General features: G+C 38.8%; 1 protein-coding gene across 1 annotated transcript in view; it reads right to left on the minus strand.

Moving 5' to 3' along the window:
- GUCY1A2 (guanylate cyclase 1 soluble subunit alpha 2) overlaps positions 1–16,419 on the minus strand; it is a 152,239-nt gene that overhangs the window by 42,185 nt on the left and 93,635 nt on the right. The window lies entirely within an intron of this gene.

The following is a 16,419-nucleotide window of genomic DNA, read 5'->3' on the forward strand; positions in this document are numbered from 1 at the left end:
TCTAAGGACTGAAATGTAAATTTTAATTGGAGTGGTAAGGCTCAGGAAATTAAGAGATTCACTTACATAAAAATGCTGTAGATGATCCTTGAATGAAATTAGTCAAAACATATTTAAAATTTCTCATTGTAAAAGTGTTTAAATCCCAGAGGCTTCCCACATTAAGGGTTTGGCTTCATATACTTCAAAGCTGTAGCATGTTAAATTCCAATTAATTCATAAAAGGTAGGCAGTGTGTGTACAAAAGATATTTGCAACAAAAGACTGCATTATGGTGTGTCTCAAAGCTCATTATAAAGCAGCTACTACAGTGGACTGTGTCTGATAAATCACCACAATTTTTCTTCATTTAGTGTTACTTAGAAATTGATCTTGGTTTGTAAGCAAATTCAGAGAATCCTAATTTACTTCTAGTAAACCCCATGGGAAAGATGAATAATGTTCAGACTACATTTTCCACAGACACCATTCCCTATTGTAGAATTGTGGGAAGAGTAATGAAAACTCTTTTCCTTTTCTCTGCAATAAATAAAGTAATTTCTATAGAAATAAACAGAAGCTTTCTTTAAATCAAAAACCATCCAAATTTATGCAGCTGAGCTTAATATGCAAATTTGAGCAAACAGAAGCAGATCTTCTCCTTTAAAGTGTTCATTTTATTAATGTCTGTCTAAATCATAGAAAAATGTATTTCAACAGACATGCAGATTTTTTTACAAATTATGCTTATGTGTGAAGAACCTGGTAACAAGAAAGTATACTTCCACATTAATCACAAGGAAATGTTGCCAAGCAAACACAAGTTCTTTGTATCTCTAATTTCTGCCACACTGAGAAAGGCTATTTTTAAATTTGGAATACCTTTAAAGCTATTACCTGCACTGCACATTTCAGTGAGGCACACAGACTCCAAGCTGTGTTAAGATCAGCTTGTTCAGATCTGACCCAATACAGCCACAGAATCACAGCACTGCTGCTGGGTCAGTCCAAGGAGCACTGTCCTGACACAAACCATGGCAGTGCTCAACACCCACAAAACATTGTCAGAACACGGCAAATGAAGATTAATGAAGCTTTCCAGCCTTCCTTGCTTCCAACCAGCTCCGTGTCTTCTGAGGTAAGAATACATCACCTTGTGCTGAGCTCCACTTTCAGTGATGCCCTCAATGGATTGCTATGGCTGCTCAAACTAACTGGAGCAAACCAGATCAGGTAACTGATATTTGCCTTCCCTGAGTTCCAGCATATTTCTGGTCATCTTTCTTTGCAGCAGATTTTTCCAAGCTATGCACTGAGTGGATTCCTCAAACGTTCACAGGACTGAAGGGAGGCTTTGCTGTAACCTTTGTTCAGGCACTAATTGATGGCAGCTTACTTGATGGCATCTCCTCTTTCCTTGGTCTGCCCTCTTTGCTTTAAGTATAACGTGATGATAAACCTAACCTCTAACTCCACAGTAAGAGTCCCTTTTTCCCTCTATGTAGCCTTGATTTTATTTAAATGAAGCAATTCACTACACAATAAGCATACAATGAATTTTTAAATACTTTTCACGAGAATGGAATCAGTTCCGCTCAACCTGGAGACATTTGGAAAGCCTCCCCAAAAATGATTTCTAAAAGTAACAGTTTTGAAAATGTGCCACTTCTGTGGAGGTCACAAGTGGTGCTTCTGATGTCACCTCCATGCAGTCCTAGAGAGTTTAAAACAGAAGGTAGCATCAAAGCACATGATTTAGCTCCCTGCTTTTCCACCCAGTTAGCCCTGTGCTGACACCCACAGCTGACAGCACGCTGCAGCAGATCTGGACTACACACAGAGCAGTGTTCAAACCTTGTTAGTGAACTCTCACTGACTCAAAAGATGCCTGGAAAAGGATTTGGGTCAAAGGTAGTGTAGGACAGCAGAGGGCAATGCAAGCTGGTGAGTGGACAGTATGCTCTGGGATGCTTAGGATGCCTGGGTTTAAGGAGAACAGTGACTGGGAAGGGAAGAGGGACCTGTGGCAGTTAAGGCTGTGACACAAGATAAAGTAGAGGCCTTCCCTGAGGCATTCATGGCAAGGACAACAATACATGTTCATCCATACTAAGCCACAGTGATCCTAAATGCTGTAGCTACCAAATCCTAACTAATATGTCTGAGCACAACCACACAGAGCAAAAGAGAATCTCACTTATAGAAAATGACTTAAAAGCAAAATTCAAGGGAAGACAAAATGAATGGGAGAAGAGGAGCGTGGAGCAAGGGGACCAGGGACAGTCAAGTTTTGGTATGCTAAGCCCAGAGTGAAACATGGCAGTAACAGAAAAATATGCACATCTGTTCTTCATGCAACAGTAAGAATTCCAGATGCGTCACAGTATCCATGGGAAAACTGCTATTCCTCCAATAGTACTGAGCTATAAAGGTATCAAGCTCCCTTAATCCAAACTAAAGAGAGAACACAAGTCACGCTGTCATTTTGGAACCTTGTCCAACTAAATTGTTAATATGCTCAGGAAGAAGTTGCATCTGGATTAGTCATAACTCTGACATGAGAGTCCATGACACATCAGGAGGTGGGCTTAGCAATGTTCACAAACAGAGTGAATTCAAGTAAATGCTTTACACAGAGGGCAACCCCATATTCACATATGCACAGACACATCCTACTGAGGAAGCCACAATTCCAATAAACATTTGCTCTTTGCTGGTGTTCTTGGAAAAGAAGCAACAGAAAAACTGGTATTACAGGCCTCTAAGAAAATTCCACAAATTTCAGTGCTTTCTACAGCCTGTAAACTTGCTATTCAGTTCTTATGCATGCAGATTTGCTGTTCAGAGTTGTTTTTTCTATTGGCTTTTTGTTCCTTTTCCATTTCTGTGGAGGAGAGAAGGAATGTATACGCAGAAGAACTTTCAGGAAGCCATCAGGGTTCCATATTGCTTTCTGATCTTCAGAAGACCAAACTAAGAGCAGTCATCTGTGCAATTTGGTCATAGCTCCAAACAGAGGCATTTACAATGTAATTTTTTGGGATTCAGATGCCCACTAAGTATACAAGAGATTCTAAAACATGCATTTATTTCTCACTTTCCAACTTCTCAAAAATACTTTTTGATTCTTCTTGCAAAACATTGTTTAAAGCTAAGATTTCATTTTAATATTAGTGTTACGTGGACTGTGCATTGATGATTCTTGCTATTAGGGTTGGCAAGAAAAGCATTCAGTTTCGTACACATAGTATTTCTTAAATATCTTTTCTGAGAAACAAAACTGAAATGACAAAGCAATGACAGGCTCAAGAACAGCCATTTGGGGCTTAATGGTACTCCCTCATACGGAGTATGGGACATCCACCTTTTTTTAATGTAAGCCATAGAGGCTAAGCTTGGTTTTCCCCATTCCCCTTAAACACTGGCTACTCTTAATAATGTTTTCTCTTACCAGAAATGTTAATCTATTTTAAAAACCCATAAAAGAATTCATTTACAATAAAGCTTGGTTTAATATGAGCAAAATATTTCACCAAAAACAAATTAAAAAAAGAATAATAGCCAGGTGGCTATTATTACAGAACTGTCAAAACCAGCAACCAGCATGACATACACCTACCTCACACTTCTAAGTGAAGGGAAGTGCAACCCTACACTACCACTATCCAGGATGCAATGCTTAGCCCGACTGAAAACCAGACTGGAAACGTTGGACTGTCTTATAGATTGCTGTTTGTAGAGTGTGGCTCCCTAAATTTGTGAAGACATAACTGGAGAGACAGTTCTACTGTGGGAACAGCCTTCCCCCATTCTGCAAAAGGTACATTTGCAAACAATCCCACTGATTCTGAATGGCTGTTCATTTCTTTTTAGTCATCAACAGCCAGACCAAAAAACTTATTCAATGTGTTCACAAGGGAACAGATCTTAGCAAAATTAATCTCATCTCCTGTAAACAATAGCCTTCATGTGTGAACAAGAGTAGGCTTTATTATTTAGCTATTTGCCATTCATTCTCATGCCTCTAAAGCTTTTCTTCTGTCCAGAGAGCAGAACATCACATAATTTAGGTATCTAATATACACAATGCAACAAATGGCAAACATCAAGGAAGAGCTCATGAAAAACAAAAAGGCTAAGAATTCTTTGGCAAATGCTCAAAAGTAATGAAAGCTCTGAGAACAGAAGAAGAATGTTACAGTGTCCTCAATATTTTTATGACTAGCAATTTCATAAGCTTCCTATGAGTCTGTTGAGGAGGAAATGGGAATGTATAAACAAACCACAAAGACATGGTCTAGTGGTGAACTTGGCAGTGCTGTGATAATGGTTGGACTTGATGATCTTAAAGGTCTTTCCCTACCTAAACAATTCCATAATTCCATGATTCTATTCTATAAAAATCTGTAGGGCAACCACAATTAAATAGATACCATGGTCTCAGTCACAGCAGACAGAATTTTTGTTGCTTCTGTTATCTGAGCTATCGTAGCTATTAAATATGTCATTCCTTCAGAAAAAGGAGCTGACATTTAGCTGCAGAGATCTGTGACTAGGAACAGGCAATAAATTAGATAAGAATGTAAGAACAACTGTACTGAATCAGACCAAAAGAGCATCTAGTGCAGTACTGGGGCCTTGGAAGCAGAACATAACAGAGAGCGCAGTATGCAATGGATGGTACCCTGGAGACAAATGGGGTTAAATGAAGGACTCACTGAAGCCTTTGAAGGCTTTTTTTTCCTAGTTATGATAGAGAAAAGGTTCCAGGCAGTGCTAAACAGGATGCAATCGTGCTTTTTTCTCATTGAAGTTTAAGAAAAGTGAGACTGTAAATCTGAACATCAAATAATTTTTTAAGAGATGTGAAGTTTTTTTATAAACACATACAGAAATAAACTCCCTAAGTTTGAACTCCATGACATCTTTAATTTTACCTTTGAAAAAGTAATTTTTCAAAGTGAAAGGAGACTAATATTTTGGAGTTAAAAATAATGAAACAGTCAGTCTGCATCCTACAAAAATACTTTGTCCATGCTAAAATTAGCATATAATGAAATTAATTAGTGTTTCAGAGTTTATATAGGAAAAGGGTCACTAATTTTCATGTTGTCTTGGTGAATATAAGCTAAGAATAACCACCATGAGCAAATTCTTGAAGACAAATAGACTTGTAACATAGAGAAGAAATTGTTCAGTCTTTCTATATTTATATCCCTTTCAGTATCTGTGAACTGAAATGACAGTTTCTCCTCAGAAAATCCAAGTCTGAACAAAGGCAGCTAAATGCAAAAGATTTTTTACTCAAATAAAAGGACCTGAGTTCAGCTCCCAAAACATTTACATTTACAAATGTGTAGTTAGCTAAACCAGGCTTGAAATTACCTATAAACGCTGGACCGTATTTGATTAAATAAACAGGCATTTTGGTCAAAAATATATCTGAATAATTAAGCTCTTCTCTAAGTTCAATCAACCAGTGTGCTGTGAGATGACCACATTTTCAAAACTTTGTAAGTAAGCAAGATAGCCTGTAAACTGGGAAAGATGAAAAAACATACACAGATGCAAACTGAAATAAAAAACAAAAGATCAAAGTCCTATAACCAGGGACTATAAATACAAATTTTTTAGTGTATGATCTACTTTAAAGTTTGGAGCGTATAGTGGTTCTCATTGTCCTACTTGAAATGCCCCCAGATGCCTGATTTTCAGACCACAAAGCTCAATTATTTCCTGACTATCATAACACCTTGAGATCATAGCATTTATTAAAAAAACTCACAGAAACACTTATTGGAATAACAGGGAAATATATGTGTCATTTCATATTATATATTTGCTGTCACTGTCATAGCTCAGTCAAGAAAAAAAAAAGACTTCTTCAACCTAAAGTTTTGTAAAAGTCTGTTTCTTTTAAGTAAATCATACTGATGTTCCCAAAGGAAACAGTAACTAATTCTGCAAAGTGTTGTTTGTGGCTACAGAGTGGGTGCCACTATGCAGAAATGACAGTGGTAAAGCAGTAACAACAGCAGTTAGTTCCTTTCCCAAAGAACTGTATGGCAGTTTAAAAAATCTCCCTATTTTTAGGATTCTTTTTCTTCTGGTAAAGGTTTTTACTAGTTTTTTTCATCCATTTTTTAAAATGCAGCACAAATGGACCTACTACTACAAAGTAAGTTGCCACAGAAAGAAAAACAGGTATTCTAAAGAGAGATGATAGAAAAGACAATTTTTCAGAAACGCACATAGGGATTTAATTACTCACTTTCCATTTAAAGTTTTGTAAGAGGTGTCACAATGTCTACAGAAAAGTGAAAATACACGCTGTTGTAAAGAATATGTTACATCTCCCAGATGAACATCGAATTTTAACAATGTAAACCTATCATCACATTACCTGGGCCAGAATAACTAAAGAGCTCAGTCCAGTCTGGATCTGCATGGCTGGCTGGGAAACAGCCTTGCTGAAAGGGATCTGGGGGTCCTGGTGGACAAGCTGGCAGGGCCAGCAGTGCTCTGCTGCAGCAGCAAAGGCATGCCGGATCCTGGGCTGCATCCACAGGAGCATGGACAAGAAAAGGGGTGACAGGCAAAACTTGCACCAGGAGAGGATTCATCTCAACATAAGAAATAATTTTTTTACAGTAAGAACAATCAATCACTGGGACAACATCCCTAGGGATATGGTAAAGTCCCCATCAGTGGAGGTGTTCAAGCTGTCTTTGGACAGAGTGGTCAATAATGTCATCTGGGCACAAAAAATTGGACCAGCTGATCTTCTGAAATCCTTTCCAGCCTTAAATGTTGTTCTAGATTTTGCGATTTTTGAGAACTTTGTTATAATCAGTTTTTTGTCATTTTAGATATTAAAATAACGGTGAAAGAATTAGGATGTTTAGCTAAATGTCAAGAAATATCTTATTCATCTAGGAAAATTATATCTCAGCAAGAAATTATCCAGAGCTTTTGCTTTATGGCATGAAGATTTTGCAGGAGGGTAAATGAGATCTCAGAAATACATCTCTTCCAATCTTCCTTCTCCGGGTTGATTCTTTTCCTGGAATGAAGCTCCAAACCTAGACAAAAATCAGGTTTTCCTTCAGGAAAATTATCACTTTGACCCCTCCAAGTTCTGCCAGGTGGAGAAATCCTTGTACATTCTAATCCACTTTTCCTAATACCACTTTCCCCTTTCTTTTTATTGCTGCACTCAAATAGGTCACATGGTAGGACTGAACATCCTCAGATTATTTGTGCCTTGTTTTCCCTCCTCCTCCATTTAAAACTAATGCTTTTGCCTCTCCTCTCTCTTTGAAATACTCAAGCAAAACCAAAATCCAATATAAATATGGAGATTTTTATGCAAAAAAAAATTTCAAATTATTCAACATAAAGTCTCTGAAGAGGATTATTTGCATTGAATTACTTTTACCCTAGTTTACATTTAAAGGAGGCATTTGAACTGAAAAGGCTGTCACAAATCCCTTGGAAGTATTGGCATTTTTTCCAAAACACTCCATGTCTCATATGAAAGGAAGCTGACATACCATGAAACATTTAGTTTATGGATTTATTTATGACAGGAAATGCATTCTTCCTTAGGGAACTAAACTACTCTGAAACTGTTGAACAATGTTGCTGAACTTGTCAGCTCCAAACAGAAGGCCAAGTACAATCCTCCAGCATCCACCCCTCATCTGAACTGTTCACTCAAATATAGCACAGTGCAATGACTCACTGTTTAGCTCAGAATAATGACAACAGTTATGCCACAGGATTTTTTAACTGGTGCTTAAAACTGCAGACTTTGACTTGTCCTCTCTGAACTGTGCATGTTGAGAGAATGGGGGAGGCCAAGTAGTGAACTGCCATTAACAAATGCACTTTCTTCTTAAACTTGCAGAGCAGATGCTGCCAGCTGCTCCTAAAAATGCTGTAACTGTGGATGCCAGAGTATTGAGCCAGGTCTGGATAAAGGTTAACACTTCTACAAGATTTCCCAGTGGGGCTGACAAAGACCCTGATTTCCATGAGACAACCCACAGGCAGCTCCTCTGGGACTCAGGGCAAGGCTCTGCTTGTAATCCAGAGCCAGGAAAGAAAAGGAGAACCGAGGTGCTCTTCCTTGCAACATGAAAAAGCTTTGCCTCTTTCTACCAGTGAGATAATCCTCCCAGAAAAATTGCATTAAAGGGACAAGAGAACTAATGGGTTGTGGAGAGGAGAACACCACCCTTTAAAGGCGTAACAGAAGTCATACAGTATGAAACGCTGCAGGCAGCTCAGCTCTTTTTTTTTTTCTTTTTGTATTTCCAGCTGCACCTTATACAAAACTACTCCTGCAGTAGCAGACAAGGGAGAGGGGAGAAGTGTAGATGGGACAAGGCTCCTTCTTGAATCTTTTTCTCCTAGGCTGCATCTGGATGAAAGAAGGAGCTATGTTAGCACTGTCACCTAGCCCACAGATGCCCAAGCTACATTATCCAAGAGGATGTGTTACTTTTGCACACTGTAAGGCTGCTGCAGGTACAATACCATCTCTTTCTTCTAGGGGAGGGTGAGCATGAAGTAGATCTGCCCTATTCACTGCCAAAACTTAGAATTTATGGTACACTCTGACTCCAGATAAAGAAAACCATTTGGATTAGGTGACTAAACTGTTGGGACCCTTGGAAGAGACAGAAACTGGGTATCAAGTGATTTACTGGTAGTTCCAAAGCAACATATTGACCAGTTTAGAAAAGAGAATGCACAGAACTGTGATTACAACAGTAAATAAATATCACCAGCACTGGACAGAATAGGCTTCCTTATTTTCAAGCATGCAGACCACAAAGCAGGTGCTGACAGCTCAGTCACTGAAGGGAGAGGCAGATGCTCGAGCAATGCAGCGCAGGGCAGCAGCTGTCTGACAGCATCTCAGCAGCTGGAAACAGAGATTGAGGTAGCAACCACCTACCTCTACAGCTTTAAAGGGCATGGCATTTTCATCTCGGCATCTCCCTCTGAGGCCTCTGGGATCACCTGTGCCTATTAACCCAGTGAGGCAGCAATTCAAGGCTAGCATTTTCTGGTCATGCTTACTGCATAAAAGCCAATCAAGCATTTTTATGCATAGTCTGTGCTGTTTCTCAGTGTATTACTGCTTATCTTCTGTGAGTCCTTGCAGGTTTGTGTATTCTCATATCACTGCTGTTTCAATTTTTGTGTAATGTTTTTTATCTCTTCTCCATCTCAGGAGATAAGAAAAACACTCTTGTAGTATAGTGGAAACCAGACTTTTTAATTTTTATATGACAGGAAACATACCAATGGAAGAAGAGAACATACATTTAGGACTTAAGAGAAATAAAATTTCAGCACTCCACTACCATGGATTCCCTAGCCCAGTTCTTTAAATATTCATGAATTATTTCAAATTTTATATCTCTATTATATATAAACATATAACATCATTGTACATGCTGCAATTCTAAATTTAGATTTTTGTCTATTCCTCCCTTCATAAAGATGCAACAATATCAACATTTTGAAATGCTGTATGCAGCACAGATTTAATTATTTATTCACCTGGAGGGTTGCGTTTCTATTGATATTTATTGCTTGGTTTTGTCTCAATAAAGAGTCAGTGTACAATAATAACAACATTAAATTTCAGCTTCAGCATGGGAGTCCCCCACTGACTGTAACAGTCAAAGCCAGAATGTGAACTTCTGGCAGCTGCAAAAAATGTCCCAACCCAAGCCCAGGGGCAAAACTGGATCATAAGATATCTTCCATCCTAGATAAATGAGAATGCAGAGGTCTTTTTCCTCATAAAGGACACAAGTTTAATGCTTTACTCTCTTTAGGGTTCTGGGGCTTTTTCTGCCCAGGCCATTGTCCCAGTAACTGTTGGTATTTAGTACTGTGAAGTGAGTTTTGATCAGTGATTTAACAAAGCTGGTAGGTATGACCGGTAATTTGTTTTTTATCATAAAGTGTTCTCAGCCAAAAAGTGTTTTCTATGGAAAATTCCCAACCAGTTCTACTACTAGCCAGACATCTGGAGTGGTAGTTGGAGGCGTTTGTGTCTGGAATGACTGCAGTACCGTGAGAGATGTCACACCGTGACCTCAAAGCTAACCCCACAACCCAGCTGCATATCCTGTGCTCCCTGCAGGGATCTAAACCTTGAAATCCTTGCTGGTTTTCCCTGTGCATGTAGTTATAGCACCTAGAGAAGGAAATGAAAGTATCTGCTCACTGTGAAGCACCAGAACAAAGCTACAAGCTAGGTGCAGCCATCACAGCAGGTTTAGTCTCCCTTGAGGAGCAGGAAGTATGACTGAATTACAGAGGCGTTTCCATGTGCAGCTAGATCTACATTCTGTGAGTCAAAGAGCTGAGAACATGAAGTAATCACTGTGAACTAATAAACAGTGGGAAAGTTCACAAGGTGCCCTGAGTAACCACCCTGGGTTCCACAAACATGTTTTAGCTCTGCCACAGGGTCAAGCAGAGATGGAATGGCACTTGTGCTTCCGACTTGCCAGAGCCGAAATGTCAGAAAACACATGGCATGAGAGGAGAATGGCCAGGTCTAATGACAAAACCTCTTCTCAGCTGATTCTCACATAATTAATTAGCTCCTTGCTTGTCTTTTAGGTCTCTCTCTCCCAGCAGTCATTAAAAAAAAAGATCTCCATAGCTTTCTAGTTTAGTGGAGTTTGGCTTACACTAGGTTGCCAATCCCAATATGATGCCTCTGCCTGAGCAGGTGGATCCTAATGTTGTGCAGAATCAAGTCCTCTTAGCTTTGAAGATCTACCTTTAGCATCTGCTGTAGACTTTACCTAGGAACTGAAATGTGTGCCATCTGAAAGAATTAACAACCCTTTGGGAACCTTCTCTCTTCAGCAGACAAAGTGCCAGTCTAATTTTTCAGACCAGATTATTACACAAAGCTGCTGCTGTGCACCCACCAGTCATATAAACCCCACTTTGCCTTGTTACTGCAATACATGCAGTAACACTGTCCTACAGTGGGTATAAAATACAACTGTATTTGACAAAGTCCCTTCGAAACAAAAGAAGTTGCCCATAATGGGTGTGGTTTGGGATTTTTAAAGATCACTACTAAAATCATACAAAAGGAAGCAGTTGAGTGAAAATGACTGTAGGGCTGAGGAAAGTGAATTTTCCTTTAGAGCAGTCTAACAAAACTTTCAATTTCCCACATTCCTGGGGAAATGTGCTTCAATCAGCTCCTCTCATTTTACATTTCCAAAGGCACTGGGCCAAACTGAGGAAGTGCAATCATGAACTCTCCCACATCCAGGGAATCATCACCAGGGCTGACTTTGTTTCATCATCTCTCAAGCATACTGTCAAGAAAAAGTACCAAGCTTGCCTGACGTGCAGCTCTGAATACTCCCAAAACTGTTGTGATGCTCTAGTGCTGGCAAACATGTGAAACTCCAAGCTTTTGAAAGTCTCCTAATGCAAAGGTTTCTTTTGTGGAACTGTTTCCGATTCTTTTTTCCTTTCAACACAAGGATATTTCTAATTTCCAGTTCTGCAGGCTGAAGTAGGATATTATATACCTTCCAGAGTCTGATGTAGACATTAGGTACAGGGCGAAGTTGCTAGGAGACCACAGATGGAGCAAGGAGCATTGCAGGAACACAGCAGCTTTTCACACAGGGCTGATGAGAATGCCTGCATCAGCAGTCAGCCCTCCACAACTTAAAACAAACCAGACAACCTTTTGCTGCTTACGTAAAGATGTACTTTGGGATAGGACCATTAAATTGTTATAAAACCAGCACATCACAACCTGAATGATAAGCAAGGCAAGAAACACTGAAAAGGATTACACAGACAACACCTGCTGCTCTCTCTCATTGTTTTTGGGAATGGCCCCTTCACTTAAAAAACAGAAATCCCATTTACACAAACAAATGTTGGCACTTTCTATGTGGGTCCTGGACCCAAGTGGCATATCACTGAAATACAAAGGGGAACACTTAATGAACCAGCAGAAGATGGAATGCACTCTAAAATTCATTGCCCATTTCCATGTTATTCCGGAACGTGCGTCACTCACTGTGGCCATAAGCCATTACAATCTATAGAGCCCTTTTGACACTTCTGTGCCCTTACTCACAAGTCAGAGTTCATGCTAGTTAAAATTACCACTTGGCAAGCAGAGATTAGAGTTTCATCAAACTCAGGCTTTCATTGTTTCAGTTGTCATGATCACAGGCATTTAAATAGACAACATAAACCAAAACTAATGCAGCTGCATGGCGGTAAGGTCATACATTTTAGACATGCTAAACTAATGGTTCTATCCATAAAGCTTTATTTGTCACCTACATATGGAAAGTTGAAGTATAGAAAGTCTGAATCACATCTAAAATTTAAATGAAAAAGCTGTGACTGATCAAAGTTGTGAACCTCCATTTCAGTTCAGCTCTTTCCAGTGGGATCATCTATCCTGAGAGGTCATTAACCTGTTCACTCTTGAGGTAGGACTTACCTGACAAATATTAATTCATATATTTCATCCTATATTAGACACTGCAAGCATTTCAGATGAATACAGGCTAAATTTACTCTCTTCATTTAAGAGGGAGCTACAGTAACAAGTTTAGCCATACCTGTTCACACTGTGAGTGTTTGAAATTAGATGATGTTAATGCCTACACTGTTTGAGTGCAGCCTACAAATCCAATAATAAAATAGCTTTGGCAATGCACATCTGAAGGTTAGAAAATTCAAGTGATAATACTGAAACAAAGTGCCATGCAAATGCAAGGTCCCACCAAACTCACCTGAGAATAAATTAATCACATTGAAGCCAGTATCAGCTAGAAATGTTCTGCTCTACTCTGTTTAGAGTATTTCACAAACTAGTCATGAGAAAGTGAGCAAAAAGAAAGGTAGGGGCATGTATTTGCTTTGGCTTTGGATTACAGTATTTACAGGTCTAATTCTCTCGTTACAGTAACATAAATAATTTCAAATATAGATGAAATTTTTCTGCTGTAGCAAAACATCTTGCAATGTGTTTTGAATTGCAGTGGTAGGGCTCAACCCTTAAGTTTTAGACAAGAACACCTGCACACAATTTATCTAAATAATTGTAGTTAATTTCAGCAGCTTCATGTAAATCGCTTAGTTTTCCTCTGAGTTCCCAGTTCTTATTTCTTCATGACCCCATTAAATAAACTTTCATACACCACAAAAATAAGCAGATAATTTTCTCTCAGGAAATCTCATTAGTGGAAACGAGGTACGTTCTGTCACAGCAATCCTTTTGAAAAAAAACTGAAAAGGAGGTCTTTCTCTTTCTTTGGGATATACACCACACATTAATTAGGTAAGCTTTGAAGCATGATAAAAAGTTATCCAAGTAATAATATTCTCTAGGAATTCCATATCTGCACTGCAACCTTTCACTGAAGGTCAATGCCCTGGAGAATTCCTCTTACAGTATTATCTCTACCTATTAAAATAATGTAATTCCACTTTATCTAAAAAAAATGTAGTAAAGTATGAAGCACATCCTATACTCAAGTAACACTCACTTAAATGTAGGAGGCAATTTTAAATCAATATTTTCAGACTAAAGTCATAAAGCACTACATATAAATAGTTGTACAGAATATAAATCAAAAGAGTGGTTCCAAAGTAAAATTTTATGCTGAAAGAATAAAAATGTATATCAAATTCTACATGCAGTGTCTGAAGCAAAAGTCCCTCTTTCATACTAAGGCTTTAGCTCATTCTCAAGTAATGGGATTTTGCCTCTAGTAGAACTGAGTTTGAAAAAAATTACACAGTGACCTGAAGCCTCCTCTATCACTCACAGGGGAATGATCAGCCCATTTTCTGTTACAAATATTTCTTTCTAAGAGGGCAGGCTTGTTACAACACTGATGATAGGATTTGTGTGTTCTGCTATAATACAGCTCGCTCTCTCTTTTTGCAAAATAACAGTTTTCTCATTACCCTTCAAGTCCCAGGCTGCTCACACAGGTATAAGGAGTGCTGGCACAGAGTCCCCATCCTCCTTATGCATTTGTGCTGCCTCTGGCTCTGCTGGAAGTGCCAAATGCCTGCGTAGGTGTCAGCTGCACACCACTGTGCTCTCATCAGCGTGCCATGAGCTCTGACTCAGAGCAGGGAGCATCATCTGGATACAAACCAGATCTGCTTCATACACCTGGCCACCATTCTGAGGTCCATCATGTGGATTCTCTGCTTGTTTTTTCTGCTTCTGTTGGGGTCAGGACTGAAGGCACTCGAGACAGTATTTCATGTTCAGACTCAGGTGTTTATTGTTTCTTATCAGTGAAACAGCCTCACAACCATGAGTTCTGCAGCCTTTCATTAGCAAGGCACAAAATGGCTAACTATCTCTTGTTACAAGGTCTTTTAAGACTAAACTGTCCAATTAAGAACTGTCACCTGGATTATTTGCCTTTTTAACCCAATAAGTGATCCCTCAATGCCCACAATGCAGATTTTTCTGTCCAATTACAAAACATCACCCCAACCCATGAAGAAGGAAGAAGAAGAAGGTAGAGAAGAACAACCTGCCTTCCGCCCTAAAACCTCCATCCTGCTTCATATTTATTTCTATATTCTAAAACCCCAAACTCTAAGTTTTCCACCCTGTGATATTACACACTTCTAACCAACTACACACCCGTAATCCCAGTGCTGTTAGTCAATTCTGGAAGCCTTCTCCACAGCCTCAGGTCAAATGCAGTGCTCGCTTGTGGGTCTGTGCCTTTCAGCACAGAAAGTTTAAAATTCTCAGCATCCAGGGTTCCAACACATCACTGCCCACACTAGCACTGCTCTAAGGGGCAAATTTTTCATAAAGTCTACATGGTTGTACAAAGAAGTTATTTTTGTGATCACTACAATGAACACCTTCATATGATAACTGTGTATCCAGATAACAAGCCTCATTTCATCATCTACTAATGCACTTGATAGGTGAAAATCTTATCCTAAATTCCTGTTTATGTGATATGGTATTTTTTTTTAATTTATTCATTTACTTTTTCATCCTAACTTTTTGAGACTTGAAGTGTCACTTAATAAAATATTCACTGCTATCACAGGGATGAACATTTCAAGAACCACAAAAAGTAAATCCTTGCATTCTGGTGAATTCAGCCTTCAGATGACAACAAAATACATCCATCAAAGCAATTTAGAAAATACACATATTCCATAAACCTTCACACAGGGCGACCTAAAAGTTAAGTCATGTATTTAAGAGCTGTCCAAGCACTTACGGGCTTGGGGCCATGATGACTTTCCTGAGAACCTCGTTCAAGTGCTTGACCACATCTCCCTTATATCCAATCTGAACTTCCCCTGATGCTGCTTCAAGACATTTTAATGCACATGGAACATTTGCTAAGGGGAATCTGTGGCACAATGGGCCCCTACATGTTTTTTTTTTTAAGTGAAAAACTGCTGACTAACAAAAATAGGGATCACTCTAGCCAATTTAACATTGTCTGGAAGGCAAAAGTCATGCCAACTGAATTTAGAAATTATGAGTATGTTTTTAATTATGATGATCATTGACATAGCCACTAGGAAAAATTAGGTATTCCTTGCCACTTGTAGGAGGACTCATGTGATAGAGTGTAGAAGCTCACAGCAGAGACATCCACATTTAGGTTAAGTACATAGATCTCCCTTACAGACAACTAAAAAAGCACACATTTTTAGGGAGTGATTCATCTCATCCTAGAGTAGACATCTAAACTAGGACAAACTAAAGTAGACTTCTTCAAAAGTCCTTATTGCAGTAGTTTACAGGGTAAAGATGGCCACATGAGAGGAACCCTAATCTTAATAAATTTTAAAACAAATCAGAGTATGCCTCTATGAAAGATGAGCTTTATTTTTAAGCACAGCTTCCAGGTTAGGTACAAAGGTAACAACATTCTACAATATCACTGTTCCTCCTGCCCTGAAATCTATCACACCCAAAACTGAAGACAGAACAATTAAGAAATTATGATGAGCTTCTCAGAACCCCTGCTTTCAGTTTAAGTATGATGAACTTTTTTCTTCTGAATTCTAAAGGATGTTTATTAGCACTTTTTGAAAATATTTGGTTATTCCCAACATTTTATTCTATACATATTTTCTCTACAATTTCTTTATGTCTTTCTTTTACAGGTTTTCTTATGCAGACAGTGAAAATAAGAGGAATTTTCTAAAAATAATGTGTGTTAATGAAAATAGTCACAAAAAGTGAGTCTCAGAGTAAAACATACACTTTCAAAATGTCCCTACAATTGAAGCAATGACTCAAAAGAAAGTGAAAATATGGAGAGGCTCTGGAAGACAGCTCTCCCAGCACATACCAGTGTAGTTAGCACATACAACTGCCTATAGCTATTGGAAAAGCAA

This window comes from Haemorhous mexicanus, chromosome 2, assembly GCF_027477595.1.
Source record: "Haemorhous mexicanus isolate bHaeMex1 chromosome 2, bHaeMex1.pri, whole genome shotgun sequence".
NCBI lineage: Eukaryota > Metazoa > Chordata > Aves > Passeriformes > Fringillidae > Haemorhous > Haemorhous mexicanus.